At 40.8% G+C, this 15,584-nt stretch overlaps 1 protein-coding gene across 2 annotated transcripts in view; it reads right to left on the reverse strand.

The window, feature by feature from the left end:
* OTUD7A (OTU deubiquitinase 7A) overlaps positions 1 to 8,102 on the reverse strand; it is a 372,245-nt gene extending 364,143 nt beyond the window's left edge. For both annotated transcript variants that reach the window (XM_060617887.3, XM_060617886.3), the window contains exon 1: positions 7,896 to 8,102. The gene's annotated coding sequence lies outside the window, so the exon portion shown is untranslated. The remainder of the gene's footprint in view (positions 1 to 7,895) is intronic.
* Positions 8,103 to 15,584: the final 7,482 nt, after the last annotated feature.

A 15,584-nucleotide genomic window follows, 5' to 3' on the forward strand; every position in this document is an offset into this window, starting at 1 on the left:
TATATGTGATATATATAATGGAAAATATGAAATTATAACTTCTCAGAATGTACCGTCTGCTGAATGACAAGCAGGTCCCATTACAGAGAATCAGTAAATAATCTGGGTTTTGTTTATTTTGCATACTACCAAACTGGGAGCTAACATTGGAAAAGGTTTCAAATTTTACATAAGCCACATTCTCAACTACAATACTTTTGAACTCATGGGAGCTAAGCAGTTCTAGAAAGAATAATTAAATGTCTAATTTTAATCCCACAGGACTATTAAATGCATTTAACAAACACGAGTTGAGAGCCTATTCTGAACAAGGTACCTCAGAGATGTAATAAGGGCTAATGCACAACCCTTTCCTCCATGAACTTGTTGGTCAGAAGGAGGAATATTGTCCACACAACTCATTTCTAAAACATACACACTTGTTAAAATTCTCCTCCACCTGAGAAATGGATACATATGTTTCAAAGAGACATCCCAGTTTTCCTATCTGTTCTAGCAGAACAATGAGTAGGGTTTTCTTGGCCTTGATTAGTCAGCACTTAGAACTAGGGAGTTATTTTGCACAGAATCATAGAGTTAATGTGATATCAGAGGTCAGGCAGCTAGATTTCTTCATTTTACAAGTGAAATTAAGACCTAAGGAAGGTGCCCAGAGTGGGGGATAAAGCAAGAAGGAGGCCAACTCTGGGCTGGGAATTTTCTCCCTAGCAAGCCGGACCCATCCTTCACCATGGCAGGTGGCAGGCCACGCACAGACACTCACTCATGTCCACGTTTGTAGCCTGGCCCTCCAGTCACTCTGTGGGAATGGAAAGAATCTAATTTAAATGCAACTATACACTAATCTTCTACTAATAAACCCTAAATGTTAAGCATTTAAACCCTAAATGATCCTCCATATCAATCCTTCCCAAGGTGGGTCCTGAAGCTTTAAATGCCCTTTGTGATGATGCATTTCTGAATACACTGCCTGCCAGACTGTTCACAGGATAAGTCAATTCGTTTTTATTTTATTATTGAAGTATAGTTGGCATGCAATGCTATATTAGTTTCAGATGTACAACATAGTGATTTGACAGTTGTATACATTACTCAGTGCTCACCACGGTGAGTGTAGCCACCATCTGCCACCATACAATGTGATTAGAATATTATTGACTATGTTCCCTATGCTGTGCTCTCCATCTCCATGACTTATTTATTTTCTAAGTGGAAGTATGTGCCTCTTAATCCCTTTCCCCTGTTTTTCCCATTTCCCAACCCCCTAGGGATAAGTCACTCTTGGTAGAAGAAATCTAAGGAAACCCTGTCTACCTCATCCAGGTGCAGGCAGATGACCCTGAGGAGATGCCCAGGCTGACAATACATGCCACACCTGACAACCCCGAGTCAACTGGCCACCTCCAACCAAGTAGGACTCAGGACTTAGTTCCCAATTAGCACCTCAGACAAGATAGACATTACAAACAGAAGAGTCAAGTGTATGTGAACTGCAACCCATCCTTGCATTTCCATGCCACAGATTCTCCAAAGGTCCAGTTTGGCATTTTAATTTGCCTACCAATAATTGCACATCCATGGTGCCAAGTTAAATAGCCACAGAGCTTTAACTCAACCTAATAAATGACAGGGCTTGTGAAGGAGCCACTTCCTTCCACGTGGGACTGCATCATCCCTGACATGGCACAGAAACCTCTGTACCCTTCTTTGCCACTGTCAATGCCAAAGACAAGGGATACTCCATGGTCTCAGGGCCCAAAGATTTGTTCTGAGAGTGCCAGCAGGTCTTACAAGGGAGCGTGTTCAGGGTGGGGAGAGTGGTATAGACACTGATCTGGCCACACACTCCCGACAGGGGTAAATGCCAGGACTAGCTGTCAGGATCTCAGGTCACAGTCAGTTCCCCTCACTGACACTGACTGGCAGAACTCCACCTTGGGAATGCTTTTCTCTTTCCTTTCCCCCATCCCCAAATTGTTCATGCAAGTGACTAATCTTTCATCAATTCCAAGAGTAAGAAAATGTGTTTTATAATCATCCAATGAGCCCTTGGGGGCTCAGCAACACCCAAGATATAGGAGACACAGCCCAATTTGGAGGAAGTTTGTGATTTATTTGGATTTAGAGGAATTCCCTTTAGTATTTTTAACAGAGCTGGATCACAATTGTAGATAAGCTGTAAAAATCACTAAGTCATAGGAAGCTATCTATCCTTACTGAGGCCTCCTTCTTCCTCTACAAAAAACACAAAGCAAATTCAACCAAGCAATGCCTTGAATTACAAGTACAAATTGTAAATCCATCAACCAACAAGAGAGAGAAACTGGGCTAGTAATGACTGAGACAGACATACTCCATCTCCGATTCCTTTTATTGGAACAACTGATGGCTCCTTAGGATTTAAGAACTCATTGCATACACTCCCACCTGCTCCTGACCTAAAGCCTGTAGAAGGAGCAGAGCAGATATTCTCTCCTAGGGGGCGGCCTAGGGCTGTGCCCAAGGTCACACAGCTGGTCACCCTGTCCAAGTCAGAGTTGGCAACTTGTCCCACTTATTTTTATTGCTCATAGGTGATTCCTTCAAGAGTCAGCATGATGTAATTTAAAATACTGGCAAAAAAAATCCAATTCATATATTTTAAAAAGAGAAAGTTAACTATGTACACCTTGAAAGTGGGAAGACCTTTTTTAAAAGGTATGAAATATTACACATGCAGATGAATTCTCAATACTTTAATAATATACATTTCTTTCCAAACTTCAAATCATCACTAGAGAAACTGTAGGGAAATGGATGATCACCATGGCCTCTGGATCTCCAAGATAAAAGGGTACAATTCAGCTTGGGGTTGGGGGTGGGTTGCAAAACAAGGGGCACATCATGTCCAGGACATGGGGCATTGTGTAGTCACTTCCTCAACATGCAAGCCAACCCTGAGCTTACTTTAAGAACCAGGAGAGCCCCATGTGATGGACAATTCCTAAAATGGAAGCACAGAGATGACTGAGGTAAATCATGGATGTGTCAGCCCAAGGGCAGTAGATCAAGGTCTTCTCAGAGGCAGTAAGGCTCAACCTGGCAGGGACAGGACCTGAGGTATTTGCTCCAGCTCAAAACGTCTGCCTTCTCTGGGTCCAACTCCCAAGCTGTTGTCTTATAACTAAGAAACTTAATCTAATCTCACCAAGGGTTGGGTAGGTGGTTTATTCACACCAATCATTAGTGCCATGTGAAACTGCAGTAACTTAATAAAACAATTGAATGAAACATGGTACAGAAAAGGAAATTAATTGCAAAGGTCTCATTTTACATTTCATAAATATAAATATCAATATTAATACCACATCCTACTCATACATATTCATCCAGACATCAAATTTCCATTATATTATAAGGAAAACTATGTAAGAGTAAACTGAGTTTAAATAGAAAATATTTCCCTGGAAGGAGACTCAAAATCATTCAAACCTAGAAAATGAGTTTACTTTAGACTTACTGCTGAAACCAAGGGAGATGAATTTAGAATTTGCATCAGCATCAATGTGCATTTGACTTCTCAGAATACGCATTGGTGGGCAGTGCAAATCTATAATAGCAAGGACTGGGGTTTCATGCAAGAAAGTGATTTTACTAGATAAGGTGTTGGAGACATGAGGATAGCTCTCTCCTTTTTCCATAAGGATTCTAGAGCATGACCATGCTGTGCCTTGTCCAGGGTGGTCAGCTGTGGCTGATGTGGGAGTAAATGAAGGGTTTTTATCCTTCCACCCCACTTTCTGGTCAAGAGATATAACGCACAAACCAACCAGCTAAACACAGCGCCGCAACACAGGCAGGTAAAAACGCTGCGTCTCTCTCAATTGAGCCTATCTCTCAATTTCAGAATTTAAAGACTTATTTTCAACCCACTTTTCCAGTCTATTACCATGAACAATAAAGAACTCTATCCCCAAAGTGCGGCGAAAGTGGCTCCCACCTTGCCTACTCTCTCTCATCTGTGTTAAGGCCATCTTATTCTGGTTAGACATAAAGACTATCTGGGAGACAGCAGACTAATCAAGGGCAAATAAAACTCTACCTCCAACTTTCAGAGATAAAATATTTTCAAATTAGCTTTATTACCAATAGAAACCAGCATGTTTTATTTCCACTTAAATGCCTGTGGATCTCAGGGTTCTCTTTGAGTAGGATGTTCTGTGGTCATCCTCAGGGATGGACTTCTTCTAAAGGGATGAGGTGTCAACCTGTTATTTTATCTAGGGGCACATCCCCCTGTAGCCATTTAGAGAGCTCCAAGCAAAGAGCATGGTTCAGCACAAAGCTGAAAAACAAATTATTCTCATTTGCCCCTTTGAAATCAATAATTCAGTTTAACATGCATTTTTGATAGAACAAAATGTATAAATAAATATCCGTCATAGCATTTGGATAGTTCTCTAGTAGAAAGTCTATTCCCTTCAAGGCATTATTGTTTCCCTTTTGCATGTGGGCTCCAGGAGGAACCGGGGGAAGAGAGAAGATTCTTTGGTTCTCAGTATCACTCTACACACTGCAGTGATCACAAAAGCCCTGGGAAACACCCATCCCAGCTGAGCAAGATGACCATACACGCAGCAGCTCAGCTCCTCCAAGGAAAAGCCTCCCAGGGACTTGCTGATGAAAAACCTGCACATGCTTAAAGTTAGATTAAGCACATTTAAGGAAAAAGCACAGTTGCCTCTTCTGTTTCCATTTTCTATGAGAAAAAAAATGTACAGTGAATAAACATTTGCTTTATTCCATAATAGAAATCCTGAGGCCAATAACCCTGGTAAGGCAGGTAAATAAAGCCTTCGGGAAGTGCCACAGACACAGGGTCCTAGGGTTTATGTCAATAGGAGTCAAACCCAATAGGAAACTTTACAGGGAGTTGGTGGCATTTCCACCTGCTCTCCTGGCTGGCACTAACATGCTCACCAGGACCATGATGCAGGCCAGCAGTTCTAGGAGGCCAGCAGATCCTCCCCAAGCCAACACTCTCCCTTCTGCGGTCTGAAAAGGCACTGAATCTTCAGACTAGAACCAACTGCCACTCTCCAAAGATCAGAAGCACTTAAAGTTAAAGCAATCTCTCTGCCTCTTTGAGGGAGGCCTGGGTTTTGGAAGGCCACAAATTCTGGCTATTCAAGTAATTTGCCCATCCTTCCTTTAATTTCCATCCCTTAGGCTACAGGCACACGGAGTGCCGGTGCACACAGGCGCACACTCACATGCACACACCCACACACACCCCCAACCTGGTCATCCCAGATCCTCTCCCAAGGTAGCTCAGGTAGAGGTTTGCCAACCTGCATTTAGCACGCCCCCTGCTGGTCCTGCAGGAGCTGACTCAGCCTTTATTCTGTGGGCCTAAGACAGGAGTAAATGACCTTAAGATCCAAAGGGAGCAAAAAGAAAAGCAAGGCAATTTTGGCTTCTTAGAAACAGAACACATGATACTCTAAGCATACAAATGAGATGAAAAGGCTTTAAAGTGCTTGATTTTGAAATGTTTTAAGAAATAAGTGACATATACTTAATGATTGTTGGAAACACATTTGTATTTTTAAAATACTGTGGTGAGTTACATAAAAAAAACATTATGATAAATATTTTCACAGGTCTATAGGTTAAAAACAATGGATATGTGGACAGAATGGTTTCACAGTCTCAATTTCTAAAGAGTTCATAGCTCGGAGCCTAAAAAAAAATGTTCATACTATTCCACGTAATAACTGGAAATACTTCAATTATAGGAAAAACTCAGCTATGACCAAAGAGCTCAAGTTCTAAAGCAGCTACATGCAGTGAGACCAAAGTCACCTAAAAGTAGGAGACAATTCTGCTACATTCCTGTCTCATCCGGCCTTGCCATTGTGAATACATTTGGCAACTCCCAAGAGGTGAGAGGCCATGGACACATTGCTTGCTTCGGTGAATGGTGCTCCTTCCCTTCTCCACAAGGTGAGAACAGACAATTCAGCTTCTTGACAATTCCACTGCTAGTCTCCACTAGGGCTAAGGTCCTCAGCAGTCACTTCCTAAGGGGACACCTGCCATATAAGATCCAGGCTGAGACCCACACCTGGCAAGATTCCATGAAGCAATGGGTTCTCTCCACTGTCACCCTGAACATCACCCTAAAGTAAACCACTGCTTCCTGATTTCCTTCACTCCCATCCAGGGTTTCAAAGCTTCACATTCCTGATCAGACTCAAACTTTTACATGGCATATGGTATTAAATTCTTTACAGATCCAATATGATCACACTAATAATTTACGGCATGCTTATTTTAAGCAATTAGGGGTAGTCATTAATTATTAAATACAAAAATGTCAATACTTTGTCCCTTATTGAATATCCTTTCGATATGATAGTCTTAAGTAGATATGCAGACTATCTGGGGAACTTGCTTACTTTTGTTACCACAATAACCAGTACTAATGGAATGCTCACACATACACAAGAATAATGGCCTATTGCTTGCATTTAGGGGGGAAATTCCCGCAAAATTTGGTGTGCTGGGCTGGTAGGTCTCCAGCCTCTGCACTCTTTCCACCCTCCCTGGTGCTGAATTGGCCTCGGAGGCTGGTGGGACACACAGCTGCTATAGTAAGAAAATGAAAGGCAGGGAGGACCCTACAGAAGCTGCCACTCCTTTCCCCAGGGCAGGCTGCTCCCAGACCCATCCTGGAGGGTGTGTGTGGGGGGGGACGGGGGGGGGGGTGCTGAAGGAAGAAAACCTACAGATTCTCCTGAAGCAATCAAGGCCTATAAAAATTTAGGCCACACTGTCCACCTTTTCCTGGACACATCATCTGCCACATCAAATATAATATCTTTTACAAAATTTTTCATCTCACAGCTCACTTTCATTTACAGAGATAAGGCAAGGCAATAAGCATGTAAGTATCATGCATGACACTTTCCCGTGGATGCTTGTGGTGTGGATGAAGCGATTCCCAGATCCACCAGGATCTAACAAGTTTCCTTTCAGCTACTCTCAAATCTATTGATTCTCAAGCCAATAAATAAAAATAAAATCCGTGTTCATTTCTGTAATGCTGTTGAGTTTGGAAAGCAAAAGCAAATCCATTTTATTACAAAGATTCTCAAAGGGCTGCAATAGCTGCACCGGGAGGAGGGTACACTTGAGAGGTTGTGTCCAATGAAGGAAAGTTTTTGTTAATGATGACATCACTGACATTTCTCAAATTTAAAGGAGCACTTAAAGCACAACAGAGGCAATTTTTTTCCCCTCCAGTGAGAAGATACTAGGGAAGGCCTCCGGGGTTCAGAGCCAAATTGCATTAACGGTTCCCGTGCTGTCCAGCCAGACCCAGAGGAGCAGGCGAGCGAGCGGGCGGTGCGCCGGGCCACGGTGGCCCACGCAGCCACAGCCCGGGCACCCGGCTAGCGGCCTCACGCGCTTCTCTGGGGCCCCACCGTGCCTGGGAGTCTGCCGGCGCCGCGGGACCCCCTGCGCGCCCACACGAACTGAGGGGCCGGTCCCCTCACGCCTGTCATCACGTTCCAGTGCAGACAGCTAAGGGGGCCCGAGGAGATGCCGGCCCCGACCCAGCCGGAGCGCCGCGCCCTGCTTAGGAGACGAGCGCCGGGCCGGAGCCGGCGCCCGCGGGGTCCAGAGCGGAGCCCGCAATGCAGCGCGCCGCGAGCCCTGCGCGGTGCCCGCGACCCCCGCGCCCCCTGTGCCTTTGCGCCTTGGCCCCAGGGTCGCCCCCTGTGCCTGCGCCCACCTGCCTCTCCGCGAAGCGCGGAGGGACCCGGCGCCCGCTCTCCAACAGCGCACCTGCCTCGTCCGCGGCCCCGGCCCCGCCGCCGCCAGCAGCACCGCGGCCAGCGCCGTCTCACCTGCCGCGCCGCTCCGCTCCGCCAGCCTGCAGCGCCGCAGTCGCCGCTACCCGACTTCCATTTTCTCTCGCTTTAAGGGAAAATCAGATCAGCTGTTTTGCTCGCTCTCCGGCTCCGCGGCCCCCTCCCCAGCTGCCGCTCGCGGTCCCGGGGGCCTCTCCTCCCCCGCCTTCTCCTGCGCTCCGCTCCGCCCCTCGCGCCCCTCCGCTCCGCCCGCGGCCGCGCGCAGTGCCCGCCTCCCGGCTCCGCCCGCAGCCGGCCGGCGCGCGCCCTGCCCTGACGTCACCGGTCGCTGCCGCGCCCCGCCCCCGCCTCTCGTGGACGAGCGCGCGCCGCTCCCCGCCCCCGCCCCGCCGGCGCTGTCCTCCGAGCGCGCGTGCTCGCGGAAACGGTCCGCGCCGGGCTAGACTTCCCGGAATATTGCACGGTTTCTCCTCGCCGATGTGCTCGCCTTTTGCGGTGCCCCTTGGCACCTGGGGGACTGCAGGAAGAGCTACTTAAATAGCCTGCCTTTGCCTTCCCTGGCCTCCCAGTGTGTGCGTCCACCTTTCTCATTTCTGACCGCCTGCTCACTCTTCCCAAACTTTCTCTCACCCATCCTGTCTCGGCTCCTTTTCCAAGCCCTGCTTGGGGGTCAATGCATCACTCTAATGCGAAGTTGCTCCTTTTGCCTCCTAAACTAGGGTTCTGACCTTTCCCCATTTCTTGCCTTCCTCTTAATACTTCATGCCACCACTTCGAATGGTTCCTGTCACTGATACTAAGGCCTGCCCACTGCTTTCTGTTCACTCTCACATCACTCTCAGGGTGTATGTAATCAGACCCCTCTCTTCCAACTAGTGCGTTCTGTTACAGGTTAGTACCATCCTCTTGTGTTTCTTGACAACTGTTATTTTACTCTTACTTTAGGACCACTTGCTTAGTTTTAAACATTATGTATATGTTTAATAATGTTTAGTGATTTATTTGACTTTTTGAATTAGTATACAGTAAAATTGACTTTTTTGGGAGGAAGGGGTTTAAAACACTTGTTTAGATTCTTGTAGCCACCGGTACAATTAGGATACGTCACCCAAGAATTGTCTCTTGCCCTTTTTATAGCCACACCCTAACATGCAACCATTGACATAGTTTAGCCTACGTAGCTGTAGTGTTGCATTTTTGAGAATGTTATGTATATGGAATTGTCATATGCAACATTTTTAGTATGACTTTATTCATTCACCATTATGCCTTTGAGATTCACCCATGTTGTGTAAATCAATAGTTCTTTTTATTGTTGGATGCTATCCCATTATTTGTATCACATTTTGTTTATTCATCCATTGAAAGATATTTGGGTGATTTCCAGCTTTGGGCAATCGTGAATAGATATTCTCCAAACAGTTGCATGCAGAGTTTTGTATGGACAAAAGTTTTCAAATTAGTTGGGTAAATACCTTGGAGTGCTAATGGAAAAATCGTTCAACACTGTAGTAATGCTACAGTTTTCCAGAGTGTGTATACCATCTTCATAACCACCAGCAGTGTATGAGTTTCACTTTCCTGCATCCTTGCTCGGTATTTGATACGTATATGTGTATAATTTTTACAGCAAATATATATGTGTATATATGCATATGTGGCATTTTCATAGTTGTGGAGAGGTACTTAAGTGTCATTTTAATTTTCAATCCCCTAGTAAAAATAATGTTGAGCATCTTTTCATTTGCTTATTCGTTAGCTGTATATCTTCTTTGGGAGGTATCTGTTCACATCTTTTGCCCACTTTAAGTTTTTTTATTTGTTTATTTTTTTATTGTTGAGTTTTAAGTGTGCTTTGTATATGTTGGATAGAAGTGCTTTATATGATATGTGTTATGCAAATATTTTCTGCCAGTGTAAGCCTTGTTTTTTGATTCTCTTAACAGTGTCTTTTGCAGACTAGAACTTTTTAATTTTAATAAAACCCTAACAGCATTTTTTTCTTTGAAAAATCATACATTTGGTATTCTGTCTTAAAACATCACCAAATGCAAGGTCACATAGATTTAAGTCTGTTTTCTTCTTGAAGTTTTATAATTTTACATTTTGCATTTAGGTGTATGAGATGTTTTTACTTAATTTTTGTGAAGGTATAAGGTCTGTGTCAAGATGATGATGATGATGATGATGATTATTGCATGTGGATATTTAGTCGCTCCATCATCATTTGTTAAGAAAACTATTGTTTTCTGCATTACTTTTGCTCCTTTGTCAAAGATCAGCTGACTATGTTTGTGTTGGTATATTCTATTGCACTGATCCATATGTCTATTATTTGACCAATAACATCACACTGTCTTGATTTTTATAGCCTTTTAGTGAGTCTTGAAGTTGGGTAGTGTCATTCTTCTCATTTTGTTCTTCTGTATTATGTTGGCTATTCTTGCTTTTTTTGATTTTTCATATATATTTTAGTATCAATTTATAGATACCTACAAAATAGCTTGTTTGGATTTTAACTGAGATTCCACTGATTGTGTATCAAGTTTGGAAGAATTTATGTCTTAACAGGATTGGGTCCTCCAATCCATGGATATGAAATATCTATACATTTATTTAGATCTTCTTTGAATTTTTTAGCAATGTTTTATAATTTTCTGTATAAAATTTCTGTACATATTTTGTTCGAGTTGTATGTAAGTATTTTGTTTTTTGGAGTTATTATAAATTATATTGTTTATTATTTTTAATTTTAACTGCTCATTGCTGGAATATAGGAAGGCAGTTGGCTCTTGGATATTAACTTTGTATCTTGTAACCATGCTATACTTGCTCCGGGAGTATTTTTGATGATTCTTTGGAATTTTCTACATAGAATATTGTCATCTACTAATAGAGACAGTTTTATTTTTTCCTTTCCAATTTGTATAGATTTTCTTTTCTTTTCTTGTCCTATTTAACTAGCCAGTACTTCCAGTATAGTGTGGAATAGGAGTCATAAAAGAGAATATTCTTGCCTTGTTCTTGATTTTAGGGGGAAACATCCAGTTCCTCACCATTAAGTATGTTAGCTATAGGTTTTTTGTGCATATTCTTTGTTAAATTGAGGAAGTTTCTATTTCTAGTTTGTCAAAAGTTTTCTTTTTTTAATGAATAGGTGTTGAATTTTGTTAGATGCTTTTTCTGCATCTATTGATATGATCACATTATGTTTCTTATTTAGCTTATTGATATGATGGATTACTTGTTTGATGTTTGAATGTTGATTCAATCTTACATACCTGGGATTAATCCTACTTGGTGGTGGTATATAATGGTTTTTAGGTAGTGCTGGATTCAATTTGCTGATATGTTGTTGAAGATTTTAGTATTCACGTTAATGAGGGATGTTGGTTTGTAGTTTTCCTTTCTCGTAAAATTTGTATCTTGCTTTGATATCTGGGTAATGCTAGACTCATAGAATGAGTTAGGAAGTGATCCCTCTGCTTCTAACCTCTGAAAGAGATTGTAGAGAATTGGTAAAATTTCTTTCTTAAATGTTTGGTAAAATTCACTGGTGAAACCATCTGGGTGCTGTGATCGTTTTGGAAGGCCATTAATTATTGCCTCAATTTCTTTATAAAATAGACTCATTTAGTTTTACTACTTGTTCTTGCATACATTTTGGTAGTTGTGTCTTTCAAGGAATTGGTTTATTTCTTTGAGATATTCAAATTTATGGATATAAGTTTGTTCATTGTAATTCTTTTTTTTTTTTTTTTAATGTTCATGAAGTCAAGAAGGATGAGCCCTCTTTCATTTCTGATATTGTTACAGTATGCCCAATATCTTTTTTTCTTGGTAAGCCCGGCACAGTTTTACAAATTTTAATGACCTTTGAAAAGAACCAGCTTTGTTTTTGTTAATTTTCTCTATTGTTTTTCTGTGTTTCATTTCATTTCATTTCATTTCATTTTTTCCTTTTTTTTTTTTTTTTTAACCCATGGCCCCACTCACATCCCATCTGGTAACCATCGTTTTCTTCTCTATAGTTGAAAGTCAGCATCTAGTTTTGCCTCTCATTTTTTTTTATCCCCCAAGTTTTTTAAGTTCCAGCTAATTAACATATAGTGCAATATTAGTTTCATGTGTAGAGTTTAGTGATTCATCACTTACGTACAACACCTGGTGCTCATGAAAACAAGTTGCAGTCCTTAATCCCCATCACCTATTTAACCCATCCCCCAACCAATTTTCCTGTTAACCATCACTTTGTTCTCTATAGTTAAGAGTCTGTTTCTTGGTTTTTCTCTTCTTTTTTCTCCCTATGTCCATTTGTTTTGTTTCTTAAATTCCACATATGAGTGAAATCATATGGTATTTGTCTTTCTCTGGCTGGTTTCACTTAGCATAATACTCTCTAGTGCCATCCACGTCATTGCAAATGGCAAGATTTCATTATTTTTTATGGCTGAGTAATATTCCTTACACCATACACCAAAATAAATTCAAAATGGATTAAAGACTTAAATGTGAGACAGGAAATCATTAAAATCCTTGAGGAGAACACAGGCAGGAACCTCTTTGACATCAGCTGCAGCAACTTCTTACTGGAGATTTCTCCTGAGACAATGGGGGAAAAAAAAAGTAAAAATAAACTATTCAGACTTCATCAAAGTAAGAAGCTTCTGGACAGTGAAGGAAAAAGTCAACAAAACTAAAAGGCCACCTATGGAATGGGAGAATACATTTGGAAATGATATATCTGATAAAGGGTTATTGTCCAAAATATATAAAGAACTTATAAAATTTAACACCCCCAAAAAACAAATAATCCAATTAAAAAAAACAGGCAGAAGACATGAATAGACATGTTTCCAAAGAAGACATACAGATGGCCAACAGACACATGAAAAGATGCTCAGTATCACTGATCATCAGGGTAATATAAATCAAAACTACAGTGAGATGTCAAATCATACATGTCAGAATGGCCAGTATTAATAAGAGGTGGTGGCAAGGATGTGGGGAAAGGAGAACCTTCTTACACTGTTGGTGGGAATGCAAACTGGTGCAGCCACTATGGGAAACAGTATGGAGGTTCCTCAAAAAGTTATAAATAGAACTACCATAGGAGCCAGCAATTGAACTACAAGGTATTTACCCAAAGGATACAAAAATACTAATTCGAATGGAAATATGCACCCCAATGTTTATAGCAGCATTATCAACAATAGGAAACTAGAAATAGAAACTTCCTCACTTTGGTAAAGAATATGCACAGAAAACCTATAGCTAACATCATACTTAATGCTGAGGATCTGGATGTTTCCCCCCTAAAATCAAGAACAAGGCAAGGATATTCTCTTATATAACTCCTATTCCACATTATACTATAAATCCTGGCTAGTTCAATAGGACAAGAAAACAAAATCTATACAGATTGGAAAGGAAAAAATAAAACTGTCTCTATTAGTAGATGACAATATTCTATGTAGAAAATTCCAAAGAATCATCAAAAATATTCCTGGAGCAAGTATTACATGGTTACATGATACAAGCTTAATATACAAGAGCCAACTGCTTTCCTATATCCCAGCAATGAACAGTTAAAATTAAAAATAATAAACAATATCATTTATAATAACTCCAAAAAATATTTGCATATAACTCTAATAAAATATGTACAGAACTTTTATACAGAAAGTTATAAAACATTGCTGAAAAATTCAAAAAAGATATAAATAAATGTATAGATATTTCATATCCATGGATTGGAGGACCCAATCTTGTCAAGAATTAAATTAGCTATAAATTCATTTTTGCTGTAGGTAGATATGGAACTATTCAGGAATTCATATACAACTTTATGAGTTTACTCTTCTTGATCTCCTTTCTCTGCACAATCTTCTTTACTCTGTCCAGCTTTCTGGGGCCTTCCTTCTTGGTCTTCCAGTGATAAAACTAGGACTCTAATCTCCCTCTTCTGCCATATACTTCCCACAACTACATTTACGTAAGAGCCAGCTTGCAGGAGTACAGAGAAAGAAAAAAGCAACGGAGACCTTCTACACACTCTTGAGAACATGTCTCTTCTTGTCAGAGAGAAGAGTCACCTGTATGAACATTTTAGGTGCTTTCCTGGCCTCAGTTGCCTCTGCTGTCACCACCACAATGTTGTAGTATTGCTTGGGGGCTGGGGTAGGAAAGGAGGGCCAAAAGAATTGTAAAAGAATCCCCAATTCAAAAGAATGGAAATAAGTTATTTCATATGAGTGAAATATCCCAGAGGGTGAGAAAACAAGACCTATCTTCTCCTCATCCTCAATGTGTTGGGAAGGACAGAGATGTGACCCTGCATTGTAGTCATTCTCAGAATAGGAGAGGTCATGTATAGATGCCATTGACAAGTGTGTCTTTGACCCGTTGACGCTGGGCACTCAATAACAACTGCCAGGTGAGCAGAGGAGACTGGGAAGAAGTCAGCAGCATAGATTTGGAACCTCCTTGAATCTCCTGATAAAAACAGGGCAACTAAGATCATAAACTGAAAACACTTGAACAATATGTGCAACCAACTTAGGACATAAGATAATCTCATAAAAACCAGTGTCAGAAATGGTGGGGGTGATCTATCAAGAGATAATAACCCAGTGCAATTTTAGAAACTATGTGTGGAATTGAAGGAAAGATAAAGGTGACCTACAGTTTAAGGTAATTTCTTCTATTTCTTTTTGTACTAAGAGTGTTTATCATGCATGACTTTTTAAAACAGTCTAACTGAGGTATGATTAACATAAAATAATTGAACACATTTGAAGAGTACAATTTGACAAGTTTTGAAATATGCATATACTCAAGAAACCATCACCATGACCAAGATGAATATTTCCATCATCCCCAATTTCCTTGTGGCCCTTGGTTGTCTCTTCCTCATGTCCTCCCTGCTCTTCCCTCTTCTTTCCCTAGGCAAACACTGGTTTGCTTTCTGGTGCTGACATTAAAAAAATACCTTTTCTGTTTTCATTGAATTGTTTTCTCTCCTTTAATAGGTAATAGTTTTTCTAATGTTAACCCATAAACTGTTAGATCTTTTTTGTTAACATTGTGTTTAGGATAATGGCATCCATGTTCATGGATGAGATTGACCTATGTTTCTTCCTTATGATCTCCCTGTTTACAGTATCAAAGTTATACTGAATTCATAAAATTATTTGGAGGATATTAGGATAGGCTGGGTTGTATGGCATAACAAAGGAGGATAAAAATCTCAAGAGTTTAAATGCAGCTGTATATTTCTGGCTCTTGCTACATATCAGGGCGTCTATGGGAACTCAGGTCAGATCCCAATCAACTGAGCCACCCGTGTTCCCTGAAAATTCTTTTTTCTAATTAAAGATTTTATTTTGCCGATCCAAGGTCTTTCATATTTCTATATAATTTGAGAATCTGTTTGTTAATTTCTACCAAAAGACTGCTAGGATTTTTACTAGAGTTGCCTTTGATTCTATAGATTACTTTGGAAGAAAAAATGTTATCTTAACTATATGGAATATTCCAACACATTAATATGATATACAATGTATTTATTAAGGTCTTCTTTAATTTCTCTTAAAAATGGTATATAGATACTTCCAAAGAAGACATACAGATGGCCAACAGACACATGAAAAGATGCTCAATGTCACTCATCATCAGGGAAATACAAATCAAAACTACAATGAGATATCACCTCACATCGGTCAG

Source organism: Panthera onca, chromosome B3, assembly GCF_046562875.1.
Source record: "Panthera onca isolate mPanOnc1 chromosome B3, mPanOnc1 haplotype 2, whole genome shotgun sequence".
Taxonomy (NCBI): domain Eukaryota; kingdom Metazoa; phylum Chordata; class Mammalia; order Carnivora; family Felidae; genus Panthera; species Panthera onca.